The sequence below is a fragment of the Diadema setosum genome, chromosome 12 (genome assembly GCF_964275005.1).
Source record: "Diadema setosum chromosome 12, eeDiaSeto1, whole genome shotgun sequence".
Taxonomy (NCBI): Eukaryota; Metazoa; Echinodermata; class Echinoidea; order Diadematoida; family Diadematidae; genus Diadema; species Diadema setosum.
Genome location: NC_092696.1, coordinates 3,800,543 through 3,813,639, shown reverse-complemented (window position 1 = coordinate 3,813,639; position 13,097 = coordinate 3,800,543). Strand labels below are relative to the sequence as shown.

Below are 13,097 nucleotides of genomic sequence, written 5' to 3'. Positions count from 1 at the left end.
ACAAATTGAGATTCTAACCCCCGAGGCATGTTACCTGCCAATTTTGGTGAAAATTCACGAAGAGACTTTCAAGAAGTGTATAAACATGTACAATAAGTCCCCGTTTGGACCCAATTAACTCCCTTACCCTGGGTCTCAAGGGGGCACCCTGATTCAGCCATGAACAAACTTGAAACAAGAGTCATCAATGTACTAATTCATTTTATTTACATAGTGCTTTCTCTTCTGGTTCTAGAGAAGATCTCTAAAGATTCCTTATGGGATTAGGTTGCCTCCAACTCCCCCCCCCCCCCTCCCCACTCACGGTTGGGCATGGTGCCCATTTGAAGGAACTAGGATCATATCCCTCTAATAATGTTACCTGCTGAGTTTTGATGAAAATATATCATGGATTTTTGAAGAAGATGAAAATGTACAATTTAGGCCCCGTTAGGACCCCTCCTATCCTCCTCCCCTGGGTCGTAAGGGGAGGGGGGGGGGGAGGGGGCACCTCTGATTCCGCCATGAACAAACTTGAAACTACGGTCATCAATGTAATTACCCACAGTATTAACTTAACTCTATCACTCACGGTTCTATAGAAGGAAAGTTTTTAAGATTCCTTAATTTAGGGGTTCACGCCCCCCCCCCCCAAAAAAAAAAAAAAATCCTCCCCAGGTGGGCATGGTGCCCATTTGAGCAGATTGAGATCCTATCCCTAAAAGGATCCTTTATATACCTGCCAATTAGTTTGGTGAAAATCGGTCATGGGGAAACTTTGGAAAAATGTAGCTCTACCAACACACCAAATTACATCTTAAAAACAAACATGCGAAAGAAATAAAAACAAAACAACCAATGATCAAAACAATGTGATTCAAATTAGGCAATGTACAAAAATTTTTAATGATAATGGATTGTTGAGGTCATCAGATCTGATCACCATAACGTTTGAAATGGTTTATAAATTACAATAAAGACTACTGCGTGAGGATTTCAAAGGGTTTTCAGGGTTATAAAAGCCCTGCTCCTCACTCAGTAGTAATCTACATGTTGGAAGCCTACTACGCTTACAACAATGACACATTACTGAATGCACAGTATAAGATTACATACCTGACAGGATGATGCCCAGGCGGCGGCTGCTGAGAGGAAATCATCAGCCAAATAGGAACATTTCAGACTGAACTTCGAAAGACTCCGCATGGAACACAGCGATATGGCCAGGTCTTCTCCCACTGAGGATTGATACCGTAAATCGTGATGATTTTCGCTATGATACAACACCAATTCTTGAATCTGTGAAAAAAAAAAAAATCATTTTTTTTTAGGGGGGGGGGGACAAAAAAGCACAATAAAATAAAGTTTACATTCAAAGTAATGTTCACAATGCACCAACACAGTTTGCACGCAAAGCACCACCATAATGAACTTCAACTAAAATCATGTAAAATCATTATCACAATTTATATGACATTTATTTTTGTAATTCCTCCACACCCACAAGTCTATAATATTTGGGTGAAACTGTACTATCAAGCGATGGCTTATGGTAGTCCTACCATGTACACTCATCATAATAACACTCACTTCATTCAAATAAAATTTGTATCGAATGTAATATGTACTTTCACTTTAATTTGCTTGTTACAGCATTACAGCCAATTCATTAAATTCTTTCATTGAGATGTTTTCATTGCAACCGAGTGACAAATTCTCGTACATCGACGTAAATAAGCAGTGAATTGATCCGTGTTTTAGTAGTAGCTATGACAAAAGAAATCATGGGCGTACACGAGCAGGATTCAAACCTACGACCTCCTGATCACTGGGCAGGAGTCATCTCCATATAGACCATAGTCTAGTTCTGGACCTTTTTAATTGATTTTTTTTTTTCGCCGACTATACGTGTTAGGCAGAGTGAGGGCGCAATCCCGTGTACTGCGCAACGGAGGGGGTGCTGTTTTCGGGATCGCCCCCTCGCTCGGCCTAACGCCTAAGGGCTCGGTCACACTACCCAAAAGTCGCGTAAGCGCTTGAATCACGCACGAAATTTGGTTGTGTGTGCTTGACCGTCGAGAATTTTTCGCTGATTTACGCGATGAACATCACCGATGAATTGCGCAAGAACTAGGGAAAGATCACGAAAAAATCACCAACAAACCACGAAGGTTGCGACAACGATTGTCGCCCCGACAAGGATTGTCGCCCCGAGCCGGGGGCGCCAACTCCGTCAAGGATTGTCGCCCCGTCAAAGATTGTCGTCTGGCGACAATCTGTGACGCTTGTGCAGCTCCCAATTTTTGACCTCGATGGCGACAATATATGATGGCAAAAAAAAAAAAATTGTTGCGACAAAGATTGTCGCCCCGTCAAAGATTGTCGCCCCCGGCTCGGGGTGGTTGCTCCGGTGTTATGCTTTGGTGGGATGGGTATGACTGGTAAGTTATGGGTATGTGTGTGTGTGTGTGTGTGTGCGTGTGTGTGTGTGTGTGTGTTTGTCGGGAGCTGCATGGTGTGTGCTGTGTATGATTTGTAGGTGCGTACAATAAGTGACTCGAGTATGAGTTTCCGTATAGCTGTGTGTGTGTGTGTGTGTGTGTGTGTGTGTGTTTGGAGTATACAGTCAGTCGTCACGCCGTATGCAAATTAGGAATAATGAGGTTCCGCGTGCCAGTGTTGACTCGATGCGCATGACCGTCTCGCGAATTTGAGATTTCACGGGTTTTTGCGAGACTCTGTACAAGCTTCATTACAGTTGCCATGCAATTCGCGCTGGTGTCTACGATGTCGCCATGGTGGGGTGAGTCCAATTACCCGTTTCGTACTCTTCATTTCGATATAAAATTTGTCCATATTCAAAAATATTTTCAATGTTTAATCTCTCGTTGAATTTACCTTATATTTTGCTCGTAGTTTTGATGCATTCGAAACATAAAGCTCTATTTTGCTGGATCCTGGCTGGTATAAAACTTTTCATACTCTATTTTTTCTGTAATTCGGCAGAGGAAGCATGTACCTACACTTGTTTTAAAAATCGAAAAGATGCAAAATCTGTAAATTACTTAAAAGTTCGTTCAAAAACTGACTAAAAAGAGACTTGCACCGGAAGTTGCGATCGCCGAAGTCAAGATTTTTCTGCAGATGGCGCGAAGCTTGGCGCGCGCCCTTGAAAGTATTTTCTCACTACGTCAAGAATGTGTAGTCCCATACGTTGCAAATTTTGTAGTAAATGTTACTAACATGAACAAGACTAGTGCAGTAGTAGAAGAGTAACGTCTAACATTTTTAACAAAACTCAAAAGAAGTAAGAGTACACTCTTAGAAAAAAAGGTTCTTTTGAGCACCATTAAATGGTTCTCAGCACTGTCACAATAGCGACACCCTTTTAGGTGCTCGTGAGAACCTTTTCTAAATGGTGCTTGTCGGCACCCTTTGCAAAAGGTGCCCATTAGAACCTTTTTCCTGATGAAATGGTGCTCGTGAGTACCATTTAAAAGGTGCCCATGGGCACCTTTTTGACTAAAGATGGGCACCTTTTTGACTCTTTTCAAAAGGTGCTCATGGGAACCATTTCATTGGAAAAGGTTCTAATGGGCACCAATGTTAAAAGGTGCTGACAGGCACCATTTAAAAAAGGTTCTCACAGGCTCCAAAAAAGGTGTCGCTATTGTGACAGTGCTGAGAACCATTTAATGGTGCTCAAAAGAACCTTTTTTTTTTTTCTTAGAATGTAGTATGTGAATTGATGCCTGTGTATTTTTGGTGTGTTTCACATGCAGTGCTGGTAAGGTGCTTCAATGGCACCATTCTTAAAGGTACATTACCTATCTGCATTGAAAATGTGCATCACAAACTCATTTGAAATGAAATGAATTCATCTGAATTTCATCTGATCAGTCAAACATACGTTCAAAACATGTATATTAGCAATACATCAGCATATCATACATTATCATTGACACTAGAAAAAAAAAAGAGCAAGGATAACACACCCATGCACACACACTTTCACAAGCATGAATACATGTACATGACATTCACCAATATTTTTTCATGAAACATTACTCAATAACTGAAAACCATAGAAATTTGCTCTTTCACAAATTCGCAGAAATGTATTTATTCCCCTTCACTTTTACAATCTAAAGTTGAGGTTTGTATTTGTCATGTTATAATCTATCAAATATTCTGAACAAAATATTTTTATTTGTCCACTAATTTTTTCCCACAATATTCGTCATTTGTGTACCGAGCAGTTCTTGAAACACCATCACACATCTTTATACAGATGATATGAAATAGCAAGAGGTGTATCAGGCTTTTGAAATACATAACAAAATTTCTAATTCTCTGTGAAATAATTCCTGCATGGATGAGATACAGTAATTGTGTAAGTCTTAAGATAGGCAGAAGTCAAGTACATTACCTGCTTAAGTAGTATAAGGAACTTTTTCCACATATTTGCTAGTTTGTTCGGTGTTTTTTTTTTTCTTTTAACGCATATTTGTCCTAAAAGCAACTACAAAGGGCAGGAAAACAATTCCATTAAACAGGACCTTTGGTATTGTCACAGAAAACATATATTATATTGCTGGTATGATACTTGGGATAGGATAAGCTTTAAACTTCTTCGCTTCGCTTCACTTCACTTCACATTCATAACGTCGAGTACTTTAATTGACTTATCTTTGTTTGTATACAAGTGACCTTTTTGTTGTTGTTGTTCTGCAATTTTAAAGCACCATAGACACATCTATACAACTGCAAATACAAGAAGAGTATCAATTCAGGTTAATCATGACTTCTGACAATTTACAGCATGTCCTATGAAAACACACAAACAAAAGAAAAGAAAAGAAAAGAAAAGAACACATTGTTTTATAATGAGAAGGATAATAAGAATCCAAAGGGGAAAAGAGCTAGGATACCACACCCACAAAGTTTCACAAGCATGAATGAACAAAATTCCTCAACCATGATCTAAAATATATAACATTGGGAATCGACAAAAATTTGTAGAGTTTGATAGCAAAAACTGATAAGTCCATTTTTGAAGATTTTGAAGTACGGTCTCTGTCATAAAGTACAAAATAATACCTTTTAAATTATATATTGGTTACTACATATAAAGGTACATTTTTTAAGTTATGGTCAAAAGAAGCAAACATTTTCTTATTGTTCTCTTTATATTTCTTGACCTTTAATCGCAAATGTCTCCATTTGGAAAATGGATGGACTTATCGGTTTCTGCGAACAAACTCTTCATTTACACTTTTTTTTTTAAAAGCAGAGCAACAAATTCATTAGAGTAAACTATATACAATGCAGGCCTAAAGCTGAGGTTTGAATTTGCTGTCCTATAACCTGCCTATGACAATAATATGTTGTTAGCATTTGTCATTTTGTTCACCAAATTTGCCAACAGTCTTTTAAACACCACCACCACGTACAAGTACATTTTGTATATTTTCTGCAAAAGCAAAATAAACTGGTGACAAGAGGCGCATCAGTGCTTTGAAATAAATTACATAATCTTCAATTCTCTACACAATATGTAATTCCTGCGTGGGTATAAATGCAATACGTTTTACCAGTCTAGGTGCAAACTTTAAAAGTGTGCAGAAATCGACCACACAATGACTGGAAAAGTATAAAGAGCATTTTCCGTTTGTGCTTTTAAAGTTTAGAACTATGAATGACTCCACTTCTCAGATTGGCATCTGGTCTGATCTCATTACGTCTACCCCCCCCCCCCCCCAATACAGTTGATTCAAAGCTGTTAAATGCAAATTATAGTGAAACATTATCACTGATACATTGTAAGTTGCAAATACTGTATTGGGATCATATCAAAATATATGTGACCCTCCATCACACAAACCAACAAAAAGTCGCCTGTCATGAATATTTTTGGTTGACGGCAGATTCTGAAAGAGCAGCTATAAAATACAATATAAGTCAATGCAAACGGACTTACCTACCCCATCATATTTCTCAAAGGTTTTCTCTGGCAGCATCAGTGTTTTTTCTTTGACTCAGCTCATTCTTAGCTAGCGTAGGTTTCTGGTCGATGCTGTCAACGGGCTATCGGGCTAAAATTGTCATTCTGATCGATGTATTCTTTTGGTCACCCAGCTCATTCTTGACTAGCCCATCGGTTCTGTTTGATGCTGTCAATGGGCTATCACAGGCTGTCATTCTGATCGATGTATCGTCATAGCCACACAGCTCATTCTTGACTAGCCCAGGGTTCTGGCTGATGCTGCAAATGGGCTATCCCGGGCTCTTATTCTGATCGATGAATTCTTGTGGCCGCCCACCTCATTCTTGGCTGGTGTTGAAGCCTACGGTTCTGGCCGATGTTGTCAACGGTCTGTCACGGGCTGTCTCTCTGATCAATGTAGAGTCTACCTTTTTCCCTAACCGCACCAGCGACCCGAACACGTACGTACTGCTTCATTGTCCTGGCCAGAGTTACTTGTTCCCTGGTTTCTGTGCATGTTGGTGTGTCCACTTCCCTGATATATGAATTGAAAGATACAATAGACCTACACCGCGTTAATAAAACAATGTCATTGCTATAATTCGATGAACAGAACACGGCATTACATGACGTGACTCGTCACTTAGAACAAGCCTGAAAACATACTGAAGAGATTTTGACCTAACAGTTAGGCCTAACGTTACTGGGCTGTAGACAGACCTCTATTGGCTCTAACGTTAACACTGACAGTTATAACATATAAGTGCGAATATAGAACAAATTTCCTTATTGCATGTAGACGGTATAGACCTTACCGTTACCCCGGGGCGCTCCTTGTACACAGTTATCTTTGCGTTCGGCGTTTGGGCTATGTTTCGGAGTCAGTAGACTCTATTTTTAATAGGCAGAGAAATGTCTAAACGTTACATGCATACCTAACGTTAGCTGAGTAACTTAGCCCTGCCCAGTCGCTGTAAAAACGTGACAGCCATGCTCCGGCCCCGCACGGCGTCTGTTCGGGCTAGCCCTGGCCCATGAGCCATTGCTACCGTAGTACCGGTATGCCAAATTTCTAATTGGGAGAAGTGTCAGGCCTAACATGTTAATGTTAGTTCTGGATCTACTGTACCTGGTAAACATTACACAAGATAGCAGCTCCGATCAAATTAGATCTAACATTAGGATCTAGCTAACCGTTAAGGTTAGATAATCACTGACTGAAAACGATTTAACTGAGTCACTAGAGTGATGAATCTAACACGTAACATTCTAACTTGATTTTGTACCAACGAATGTCATCTAAAAATGAGATAAAACCACATTAAAACTAAAAATCTTACCTCTTCTCCTAAATTGTGATGACTGCCATGGCGAAAATGGAATTGACAGTGACACGTTTCCAGTCCACTTTGTCAAAATTAATGTCAAACGTTACCGGGTGCCGCTAAATGGGTGTGATATGTTTATGTGTAAGTGTCTACACTATAGCCGCCGTCTGCTGTGGCTGCATATGCATGGGTATTGCATTGGCACTCTGCCGCTCTGTGCGGTGGTAGGTTTGCATAGGCGCAGGCAGGCAGCACAGGGCTACATATAGCCGCGGCGCGTGCCGCCGCGGTTACATAGTCCTACAGTGCAGTACTAGTATGTGTACGTTTACGCGTACGCATATCTGATCGAGCGCTAAAATTGGATGGTGGCAGCTGTCAGTTGGCACGCAGCCAAGAGAAGTCATTAGTCTACGATAAAAAACAATATGTACTTTTTATTTTCACAGCAGTAGAAACACATACAATATTTTTGCACCAATACCACAGTTTTGGTGATTCTTACATCTGGCATTCGAATATACAGCAAGGGGAAAAATGAAAGTGGACCTAAAGATATTGTTTGACCTGCAGGAGTACCACAAATAACACTCGGGGACTGGATCGCATACTAGCAAATGGTGACGAACGGAACCATTTCGATTGGGAACCATTTATAGGTGCTCATCGGAACCATTTTGCGAGAACCATCTGATGAGAACCATTTTGGAGCCGACGAGAACCATTTGAGAACCTTTTTTTCTTAGAGTGTAAGACAGTCGATTGCCAAAGACTTTTTAGTGATATTTTAACTGATGAATAGTCCTCATGGCCTCAAGAGTGGTATTGTAAAATTAAATGTAGATAGTTCTATAGACTGTAGTCTGTAGATCTGGACTCTCTAAAACCATATAGACGTCTAGACGTCTATTCAAGAACATGCTATGATGATCGGACATAGACGTCTAGATCTAGAGTCTATTGATGATGATTCTAAATCTAATCTTGAGCTGAAAAACTAATGGTTTATTTTTTAAACTCATTTTCACCCCAGGTTTTCCCCACCAGTGCAGAAGATTGTATACTTTGGTGACTCGATTCTCAGAAATGTAAGCCAACATTTTTCATCGGATTTCCCAGTAGAAGTTCATTGTCTTCCCGGAGCAACTTTTCAAGTTTTGCAATCCTATGTTCGGTCTTTGAAGGATCCTCATGCTGATATTGTCGAAACAGTCATCATCCACGTTGGAACAAATAATCTTGACAACAGTGTTTGGCAAAAGGATCGCGTACATTTTGTGAATTTAGTGTGTTCTCTGAAAGAGAAATATTTGTCTGCAGATTTATTTATTTGTGATATCCTCCCGCGTTGGGACTGCGATTTATTATATGAACAATCTCTGCATTACAACAGAAAAATTAATGAACTCTCAGGTCAACTAAACTTCCAGACCCTGAAATGGAGCAGAGACTTCAATGATTGTGACAACCTCTTTGCCCCAGATGGGCTGCATCTCAACAAAATTGGGAAAGCCTTTCTCGCACAGGAAGTAGAAATGGGAATCAACCAATATTATCAATCCAAGACAGTCAAGTCATGTGCACGTGAGCAGCCTCCGATATGGATTCCAAAGGAACTGAAAATCTTGCATCGGAAAAAAAAAACAAAAAAAGAACCTTCTTCCATGGACAGAAACTGACTTAGACCTTGTACTCTACATTAGACGTGAAAAATATGGGTCACAAACAAGGACTAACCGATCGAAAAGATCTTCAAAAAAGAAAAAGAACAGGAAACACAAGAATCACAATGGCAACAGCTTCAAGTATCCAAGAAAAACTTACCTTCCCCCTCCACCTGTGCAACTGCCACCCAACCGACATCGCTCTGCACCACTACCTGCTACGATAAGTTACATCAATCTGGACTCTCCAAACCATAAACTGTCATCATCAAATTCAGCCAACATTCCATCACAGCCTTCATCATACATCCAAAGGAAGAAACGGGGTCAACGGAAGCAAAAGAGACGCCAGAGGGAAAAAGCTAGGCGAAGAAGAAAATGCAAAAAAGGTAAAATTGATTTGTTTTGTGTTGTGGGGACGTAACCATAATTTGTGTGCAATTTCATTTTACGTGTATTTATCTTTTGATGGAAGTGAGTTCCTTCACTTCATTTATTGGGAGGTAATTGAGTTACATACAAGTGTTAATGTAATTCTACACAACCAGGAAATGGGGGTGGGGGGAGCTATTGGCATATTTTGGATACATGTATCCTTTTTAAATAAGTTCTTTGTATAGGCTTTTCAATTATGCATTCCCTTTTATTTCTTCATTAGATTTGAACCGTATTTATTTATTTTTTTTTATAGAAGCAATGTGTTATGTTTTATCATTGTAGTGGATGGCTTTAAATGAAATTTATTTTATGTCAGTTGCATTTTTGTGTAAGTTGTTATTATGTCAAGCTTTTGTACCTAAATTGAAAGAGGATGCATGATAAGTTTATTATTTCAAATTTGTTAGCATTTATCGAATTATGCATGTATAAAATTAATGAAATATTTTCGTTTTATCTGTATTTGCAAAAAAAAAAAAAGAAAGAGGTCTCCAGAAGTGCCCATAGGACTAAGAGTACAAGAAGCATCTTTTCGTGAAACCCCTTCATGTACATCTGATCAACATGCTTCCACAGAAGTGCGTTCAACACCACAGCCCAAATCTGCAGATGGACATCTGACAAATATGGGTAATTATTAACAATTGCAGAACTGAAGTTTCATGTTGTGTTACTAATGTACTGTATACAGTTGGTGGCTTGATGATGATGAAAAATACAACCCCCCCCCCCAAAAAAAAAAAGAAAAAAAAAGAAATCATATTGATTGGATAGTTGAAGACATCATAAATCTTGAGTTAAAGCCACTGATTAACCTTGTGGTTGACTGATTTAATTTCTTTTTTAAACTAAGCTGCATGACCTGTCTAATAATGTTCAGATGTATGAAAAAAACAAGAATGCAAAAATAATGAAAGGTACATATTCATTATCGAAATATCTATGAAAATTGTATTTATTATCGCCTAGGACAATAATTCCGTTGCAGTAGTCTATGGGTTGAAGTTCACTCTTTTGATGTACTAAATGATAACCTTGAAGCGTAATTTTTCACAGGTTCATATTTATATCATATCAGATATTCAGATAACAAGTACGGACATGCAGCTCATATTTTTTTAACTGAGCACAATGTTAAATGCCTTTAAGGGTTCACTATGTTTTGAAATTAAGACAGAGCTTTTTTGTTACCAGATCATCCCAGTCAGCCTCTTGCAGAGCTTCATCCTGGTTTGGCAGTTCCTAAACCTATGGACAAGTATGCACCTGAGCTGCCTCCAGAGGAGCTTCATGTACCCACTCTAGTCCACTGTCCTGATCTGCCCCTACCGGAGAGGTTTGAAGAGCCCCCATCAGAGCCTCTTCCAGCCGTGTCATTGACAGGTGTGATGTGATGATTTTGTTTTGTTTTGTTTTTATTTTTGTATTTGATAGAAATTTGGAACTCAAATTTGCAAGTTATAGTGGACTCCCTGAAACCAATGACCTTAATGAAAGGAAATATGGGGAATACAATCTCATTGGGGCTCCCATCATGCTCAAAAGAGTTGCAAAATTGAGAAATGGCCCCTAAAAACTCTATACACTGTTAATGCTCATCCAATTTTGTCAATTTAGGCTGTAGGCTAGCCTAGAATATGTGACCTGTACAATAAAGTAACTTTTTTTTTTATTCCTGCCTGCTTAGAAGATGAGCATATTTCACTTAAGATCATAGCCCACAGTTTTTTCACCACCCCCCTTTTAAATCAGATCTACCAAGTCATCCTGCGGAGCCCCATCCCGACTTGCCCCTTCCTCGACTTGTGGAAGAGTCTGCACCTGAACTGCCTCCTAATTTACCTCCAGTGGACCTAACCATAGAGAGCACTCACGTCCCCTGTCTTGGTCTGCTTTCACTAGTGCTTCATGAAGAGTCTCCTCCAGAGCCATCTCCTGACCTGTCACTCATTGGTGTGTGATAAGAGAGATTTTTTTTTTTTTTGTATTTTGTTTATCATTTTAGTGTGTTAAAAAAAGTAAAAACTTCTCGTATCATTTACGTATACTCCTGTGCTAGAATTAAGATGGCATACAATAATTTTAGTAAATTCGTATAAGACTTGATAGTGAATGCATGAGTTTTGTTTATGTATGATTTTATTTCTTTCTTTTTTTCTGCATTGTTGGTTATGCTTTCATATGATCACAAGTAAGAAAGGTCGATTTTACTTTTTTTTTTAATTGGTCGACCACAATGTTGAATATTGGCTAGTTCTAAGGTGTAGTAGTAGATGCATTAATAATAAAACAAACAGTAAAATTGTGACCCGCTACAACAAAATGGTCCTAAAGTCGCGCACGGTCGAAGCCGTGAAAATCGAGTTTGAAGTTACAGCATCAAAATTGGTCAAAACTTATGATTTTCTGAATTTGACATATTATTAGAGTCTGACATGTCTTCTATCATCTGTCGAAATTTTGAAGCAAAATGATGAAAGGAAAGACCAAATAATAGCGTTTTTCTGGGCCATTTTTTTTTTTTTTTTTGGCGTTTCAACGAAGCAGAAACTGGTTCGAACATTTGGATTGAGCGCCACACATAGGCTCCGCCCCTAACAACGACCAGAGTGATCCCATTGGTCAGTTTGCTGCTTGCCGCTAACCGAAGCGTGAATCTCGCACACTGCCCAGTCGACTGGTGCGTGTGGGCGGTTTGCGCTATGCCTAGCCGCTTCTCCTGACATCCTGGTCGCTGATTGGTCGGTGAGGAGACCGCCGACGCTGTGTTTGAATGAGCATTTCGGGGGTTGCTAGGGCTTAACTTCTATTGTCCGGAGGTGAATACTGACTTGCGTGTCTCTTGATTGTGATTGCGTCGCAAGGAGAACTTTTAGGGCGCTTTTCTCGAAACAGTGATTTCCCAGACGTCTTGACATGCTCTCTTTTAAACATCGATATCTCCGCAGCCGATTATTTTTATGAGACGTGTTATATATCAATTTAAAGCAGAAAGATTAGGGAATTATGTCATGCAATTTTCAAATAATCGACCTCGCCCGACTTTAGGATCATTTTGTTGTAGCGGGTCACAATTCATAAGAGGTTGAATCTTTTCCTTCACATCCGTTTTTTCTTTCGTTTTCCAATAAGATCCTCCGAGTCATCCTGCGGAGCCCCATCCCGACTTGCCCCTTCCTCGACTTGTGGAAGAGTCTGCACCTGAGCTGCCCCCTAATCTACCTCCAGTGGACCTGACCATAGAGACCACTCACGTCCCCTGTCTTGGTCTGCCTCCTCTAGTGCTCCATGAAGAGTCTCCTCCAGAGCCATCTCCTGACCTGTCACTCATTGGTGTGTGATGATACCTTTTTTGGTTTTGTCTTGATTTTGTAAGAAATTTATCTCATGAAAGACATAATTTATCATTTTTAACTTAAAAAATCAGAGCGTGATGGCCTGTATGCTATCACAGTATCTGATGGTGTTTAAATATAACCTGTGAAGAAATTACATCCAAGATTATCTTTGAGTGTGTCCAAAAGCGAAAAGTTAGTGATATCATGTCTTTATACTACTGTGCTAGAAATAAGATGGTACACAATTACTTAGGCGAATTCATATAAATCTTGATATTTAATGTATGATTTTAATTTATTTTATTTAATTTATTACTTTGTTTGTTTTTTGCATTCTTGGTTAGTTTTGCTTTCATATGAACAT

At 39.3% G+C, this 13,097-nt stretch overlaps 1 protein-coding gene across 1 annotated transcript in view; it reads right to left on the bottom strand.

The window, feature by feature from the left end:
- Window positions 1-13,097, bottom strand: part of LOC140236297 (uncharacterized) — a 191,133-nt gene that overhangs the window by 89,088 nt on the left and 88,948 nt on the right. The gene's annotated exons all lie outside the window — the stretch shown is intronic.